The sequence below is a fragment of the Salvelinus sp. IW2-2015 genome, unplaced genomic scaffold, assembly GCF_002910315.2.
Source record: "Salvelinus sp. IW2-2015 unplaced genomic scaffold, ASM291031v2 Un_scaffold563, whole genome shotgun sequence".
Lineage (NCBI taxonomy): Eukaryota > Metazoa > Chordata > Actinopteri > Salmoniformes > Salmonidae > Salvelinus > Salvelinus sp. IW2-2015.
The window spans coordinates 333,170-339,593 of record NW_019942575.1 but is presented as its reverse complement, the minus strand read 5'-3'; the positions used below and the strand labels follow the sequence as shown (position 1 = coordinate 339,593).

General features: G+C 46.9%; 1 pseudogene; it reads right to left on the bottom strand.

Moving 5' to 3' along the window:
* The window catches only part of LOC112067816 (tripartite motif-containing protein 2-like), a 38,055-nt pseudogene extending 35,366 nt beyond the window's left edge, over positions 1-2,689 (bottom strand).
* Positions 2,690-6,424: the final 3,735 nt, after the last annotated feature.

The following is a 6,424-nucleotide window of genomic DNA, read 5'->3' as shown; positions in this document are numbered from 1 at the left end:
TAGGTTTTAGACTTCTTACACTGATTGGTGTAGGTTATCAGTTAATTTAAAATTGGTCCCTCATCAATCTACACACATGTGTCAACAGGATCGTGTGGAAGGAGGAGACGGACCAAAACGAGCATGAGGAAATAGCCATCTTCTTTTATTAACGAACGAAGCTGAGAAAATGACGAAAACACTATTACAAAATAACACAACACAATGATGTGAAGCTAAAATAAGCAAGTGGGCCAGCCAATGCAACAACGTTAAGCAGGACATAATGCAACAGCTATGCTATGGCTAACGCTTAATATGGCTCCAATCAGAGACAAATGATGCAGCTTGTCTCTGATTGGAGACCTCTAGGCAGCCTAGACATAACTACGACAACTAAAAAATATTCTATTTTTTCCATTACACATCAACCCATAAAGACTAACTAAACACACACAATACAATGCCAGACGCCTGACACTAAACTAATAAAAATACATAAAAATCGGTCGGACGTGTAACCCATCAAGGGTGCGTATCGAAGCACCACAAATTAGGGAGGGTTTGGTGGGATCTGTTACCAGGTGGTGGCTCGGCTCGGAGTGGTACCAACACCATAGTCGACTCCGCTTCCGGTTGCCCCGCAATGACACTCACACACCTAATGAAAGGGCAAGCAATGGGATAAGGGGCATGCACCGGGGATAGGGGAAACGGGAGTTGAGGGACGACAGATCCGGGCTGAGGGAGGCAGTCCGGGCTGAGGGACGGAGCTCGGGTTGAGGGACGGCGTCGGGCTGAGGGGAAGGCAAGCTATGGGTGAGGGAGGCAGCTCCGCGGGTGGGTGGCACGGGCAGCTCGTGACTGGATGGGGGATCTGGGTGGCATAGTCTGGCTGTTCTGCTGGCTGACGGCTTGGCTGGTCATTGGGTGCTTGCGGTTGGCTGTCATGGCTGGTAGACCGGCTTCTGGCTGGTCATGGGGGTGGTGACGGCTTTGGCTGGTCATGGCTGGCGGAAGGTCTCTGGCTGATGCCGGTTGGCGGAGGCTTGGCTGATCCGGTCTGGGCGGAAGCTCTGGCTTTGATTTCGGTCCTGGCGGAAGGCTCTTGGTGATCCGGTTGGGCGGTAGGCTCTGGTGATCGGTTGGGCGCGAAGGTCTTGGCTGCATCCGGGTTCTGGGGGAGCTTGCTGGGTGATGCGGTTGGCGGAGGCTCTAGCGGCCCTCGTCTGGCTGAGCTCTCTAGCAGGCTCCTGTCTGGGGACGGCGTCTGTAGGTCATGGAACGGGGGTCTGTTTTGGCAGGCTCGATGGCGGACGGGAGGCTATTTGGCAGGCTATTGGGTGGGAGTTCGGACGCCGTGGGCAGACGGGCGTTCAGAGCCGTGGGCGACGAGAGTCGGGCGCGCTGGGAGCGGGCAGGTTTAGGGCGTGGGACGGTTCAGAAGAACTTTGAGTCTAATAGGAAAAATCAATACACTAGTGCAAATTGGAGAAGAACATATGGTGTACATTATTCTGTGTACAGATGCAACCAAAGATGGCACCATTAACCCACTTTCCACCAGGGGTGTGTGTTGGGCCATTACCTTTTTCTTTTTCTTTTTATTTTTTGGGGGTTGTAATTTGTTTTTATGGTTGTAAATATGTTTTATAACGTCCCCCAGGGGTATGTATTGGCCCCTACCGGTTTTTGACGGCGTCAAGCTGGTCCTGCAGCGAGGCCTTGTGTTGCTCGACCACATCTTTGAGGGGCACAGTGGGGTGCTCGGCATGCTCGGCGCTCGTACACTCCTGGCACATGGCTGTCTCACACGGTGGACAGTAGAACTCCATCACCTAGGCAAGAGCAAAGCAAGAGTTTAAAGGTCAAGGTGAAGAAATGGTATGAGAATCCATTTTCTCCTCTCCTTTTCCTTTCCTCTGACATGATTGCAAATGCATACTGTGCAGGTGTGTGAAAGCACTACCCAAATATTCCCAGAATATATGAGGGTACAAAATACTGTAGATATCTACTAACCCTAAAACGTATTTCCAATTAACTATACAAAAAAACCACCACAATTAATCTCAAAAAACAAAATCCCCAAAACATCACACCCTGTAGTAAACCTCTGTATCAAGCTTTGAAGCAAGTCACTTAGGAGTTCAGTGCCAATGTGGTAGTGCCCCGTGCCAGTATCCCATAAAAATAAACCTGTTGCTATGGTGACGAGCTAGAGCAATATGCAAGAAAGTCGAATGTCACGGAAACTCCTGCTGAAGTGCCACAGACATGTCTAGACTGTTAAATGCCATCGATATCACCCCCCCTGACCATCACTGTAATTTCAACAAGGTGACCGATCGGTAGAATCCTTTACTCCTGCAATAACGTTATATGGACACTGATGGATGGAAATTATTAGCTGTGTGTGTGTGTGTGTGTGTGTGTGAGAGAGAGAGTCTGTCTGTCGTTATATCCTACATTTCCTACGTGGTTGGGGCAGGAGAGCGGTTGTCCCGTGGCCACAGAGTTGATGGTCTCCAACACTGCGCTCTCCTGGCTGCAGCTGTCGCTGGGGGGCCGGTGCAGCACATCCATCAGGTTGGTTATGAAGAAGTTGCTCTGCAGCGCCGCCGCGCCCTTCTCCGGCAGGACAGATGTCTGGCGGCACACGGGGCACGACAGCGTCAGGCTGTGGGCGGGGATGCAGTTCTGCAGGCACCTGGATAGGGGAGAGGAGGGTAGAAGGGTGGAGTCAAATGTCTGTGATGTGGATATACTTATTAGTGTYTCTAGACTATTTCTATACCGCCACAGCCCTAATACCGGTCATGACAGAAAATACAGGCTACATGCCTGTGTCCCAAATGGCACCAATGGGCCCTGGTCAAAAGTAGTGTCCTAACTAAGGAAGAGGTTGTCATTTGGGATGCAACAACAGACATTGTATCATACTTATATGTTATTATGACTCTCGTCTAGTATATTCTACTTGAGTCAGGAAAAAAATAGTTTTCATTAGATTCGATGGCTTTACAGGATCAAATCCTAAAATGTTGCAGTATGCAGACATGGGGTCATTTCCACCATACACCAACAACACTGACTTGTAATACCAGTGCGTGACTCTATTACACTTTGTATGAAGGGGTGGGATTCACAGTCACACACTACCTAGCCTTAGATAGCTTCCTGCAATACGTTTAGGTACTTGATACATGGCAGAAGAACAAAAGCCCAGAAAAAGGTCCCACAAAATATAAATATATATATATATACACTTTAAATGGTCTACTGAATTGCTAGTTTGATATAATTTAGTCATACACAATTTTCAGAGATGCTGATTAATTAAATCACTGTTTAATTCACTGATTAATTAAGTTGTCCGATTGTAATCAAAGTCAACGCGGAATTAAAATGGAAGAAAAACCTAACATGTCAATCAAGTTAAAGTTCTCCGCCCCTCTAATACAAACTGAATTTTTWAATTCAGCACACAGTTGCMKGCACCACACTGAGTCAGAAATGAACAGAGACCAGACTGAAAGATGGAGAGAGGGACAGAGTGGGGAAAAAGAAGATGGGAGAGAGATAGAGGGGTAGTTGAGAGAGAGAGAGAAGACGGAGAGAAGGGAGAGAGACAATCAGAGACAAAGACAGAAAGAGAAAGAAACAGAACAATAGGGAGAGAATGAGAGAGAACAAGCGAAAGATGGAGAAAGAGCGAGAGCATCTTGGTACAACAGCGTCATCAAATCTAAATGATTATTGTCACGCTCTAGATGCTATACAGAACAAAGAGACAGGCAGAGACAGGCACTGAGCTCTCCCTTCTCTCAGGGACAAAGACACTATTTCGTTTCTATATTCAGCTGAGTTCCATGACAAAAAGAAAGACACTTTCTCCATCTTTGGTTAGGTCATCTTTAAGGAAAAGTKGATACCTAGTCAGTTGTACAACCCAGAGTTCATTGGGTTAACTGCCTTGCTCAGGGGCATAGTTTTACCTTGTCAGCTCGGGGATTTGATCCAGCAACCTCTTGGTTACTGGCCCAACGCTCTAACCACTAGGCTACTGCCCGTCCCTTTAATCTTAAGGTTGAGTGATGAGAGGCATCGAGCAAAGCCATCCATAAAACCCCCTTATTGCAGAAATCAGTTTTCAAACCATAAAATTCTCACCCTATAAAATCTCCAGAACTGACATAAAGGACACAAACTGAGAGACCGGGCAGGGCGGATTGGAGCAGGCGATGCAGCCCCACACACAACCACCACAGCACACACACACACACACACAATACACACCGCACACACCGACTCACCTCTCAACAAAGTAATGGATGGCAGGGAGCACTTGGGTTGTGTAGCGGTCAAGGCATATGCTGCAGATCAGGAACTGCTTGGTCGATCTGTGCGTACCACAGGGCTGGAAGTATGCTCAGGGTATGGAGCCTTCCTGGCCATCCTAATACCTGTCATAAAAGTCCCCTCTTCCTCTACCCGCACCTCGAGAGACTGAGAACAGAGAGGGGCGATTAGATTTGGGTTCACACAGCACATTGCCACTGATACCCATGCTAAGACTTGGACATAGGGAGGGAAGTGGGTTTAGGAGGTATGCACACACACATACAAAAGTGTCCAAAATGTGTTCGCATTTTCAACCCAGTATGCATCGCGCGATACAACGACAACCCGCCACACCACCACACACACACGCCACACACCACACATCACGACACACACACATCACAACAACACACACACACACACCTACACACACCACAGCTAACACACACACAAACACACACACACCAACACAACAACGCCAAGAGAGAGATCAAAGGCAAATTCACATACACACAAATCAGCTAGAAAGAGAAATAAAGGTCAAAAAGAGGACACACACACACACGTCAGCTGCTGTCTTCCTCCCATCCTGCCCCTCACCGAGACAGGAAATGCCAAACACACAAATTACAGTTTTGTCACAGGCTGAACAGACAAACAAATCTCAACATAGTCCACATACCAGTATGTATATGAACAACAGAGGGTCCAAGTATTAATGTATTATCTTAAATAATATTTCCCACAATATGGCCTATAAGCCTAAGGACATAACCAACACACACAATGGCATTATGAKATTGTACTGCTTAGTAGTAGTCATCAAGAAGTCTATAAAATAAATCACCCTCAAACACATGGAATAAGACCTAAGAAGTTAGCTGCTCACTCAATGACTTACATAACGAGAGCATACAGATTCACTACCAACCAAATGAAATCCACTCAAGTGTGCTAGCCTTTTAGTATTTTCGCTAAATCACAGTCCTTTCAAATGAGACACAGACGCTGTGGCTTTGGCTGCTTTGGGAACAGATATGATCCCCAGGGGCTGGTCCCAGACCTGTTTGTGTTTGTGCCGCCTTGCCAACTCCTATGGTCATTGTCATGCCAAAAGCACCTATAGATTGGGGACCAGGCTAACATGACTGGTAGGGGCAAAAGACCCAGGTAGGAGGTCAATCTCATGCCATGGCACCAGCTGAATAACAGCAGTAGAGCCAACAACTGGGGACCAAGCAATTCTGGCTATGGCTACTAGCCACAGAAGGGAAGAACGTCCCCAAAAAGGAGAGAAATAAAATAATTATCCTCTGTGGTTTTGGGGCCTTGGCCCTTGTCAGTAGTCTTCAAGGCTGAAACTTGCCAGGAGCCCCAGGYCTAGACTGGCCACCTGGCATCCCTACCTAGGATTGAGAAACCAAGTTGGGGCTCGGTTTTAAGAGAGATGGGAKTCCTGGATGACCTCAAAATAGTTGCTATTTCATGCCGCCAAGCTTTTTGCTATGGCTTCAGTGCTATACTAGGTGGATGTTTCCAGAAAAAGCACTGAGTGATAAATAGTTGATAACAAAGTGAAAGCAAAGCAGTACATGTACAGTATAAGCTTAGTGCAGCTACAGTGACACCCCTGAGGACAGAGTTGAGTGCTGAGCCATAGGAAAAGTAAAGTACAATATACTCTTCAATATAAGCAAAAATAGTAGGCCTCAGATTCACGGGATTCCTCTAACACGGGTGTGCTTCATATCAATACATTTACAAGCTGATACTGGGCAATTCAACTCCAGTAGAGTATAGTTCAGTACAGTACAGTACAATATACTGTACAATAATGTATTGTACTGTACTCTGGATAGCACAGTGAGAAGAGCACAATCTTGTGAAACGTGTCTATTATAGGTTCAAATTTGGTCCAGTTCGGTCCGTCTTTGGACCTTAACAACAAGGCCAGGGTGKACTGATCAAATTTAAACTCATTTTCAACGTCCATGGATGTCCAGTGTCGATCGGTGCTCAGTGGGTGAGAATGCTGGTTAAAGTAAATAGAAAGAGAGGGGGCTCATGGGTAGGTGTCAGTAAGAGCTGGGAGAGGTGACAT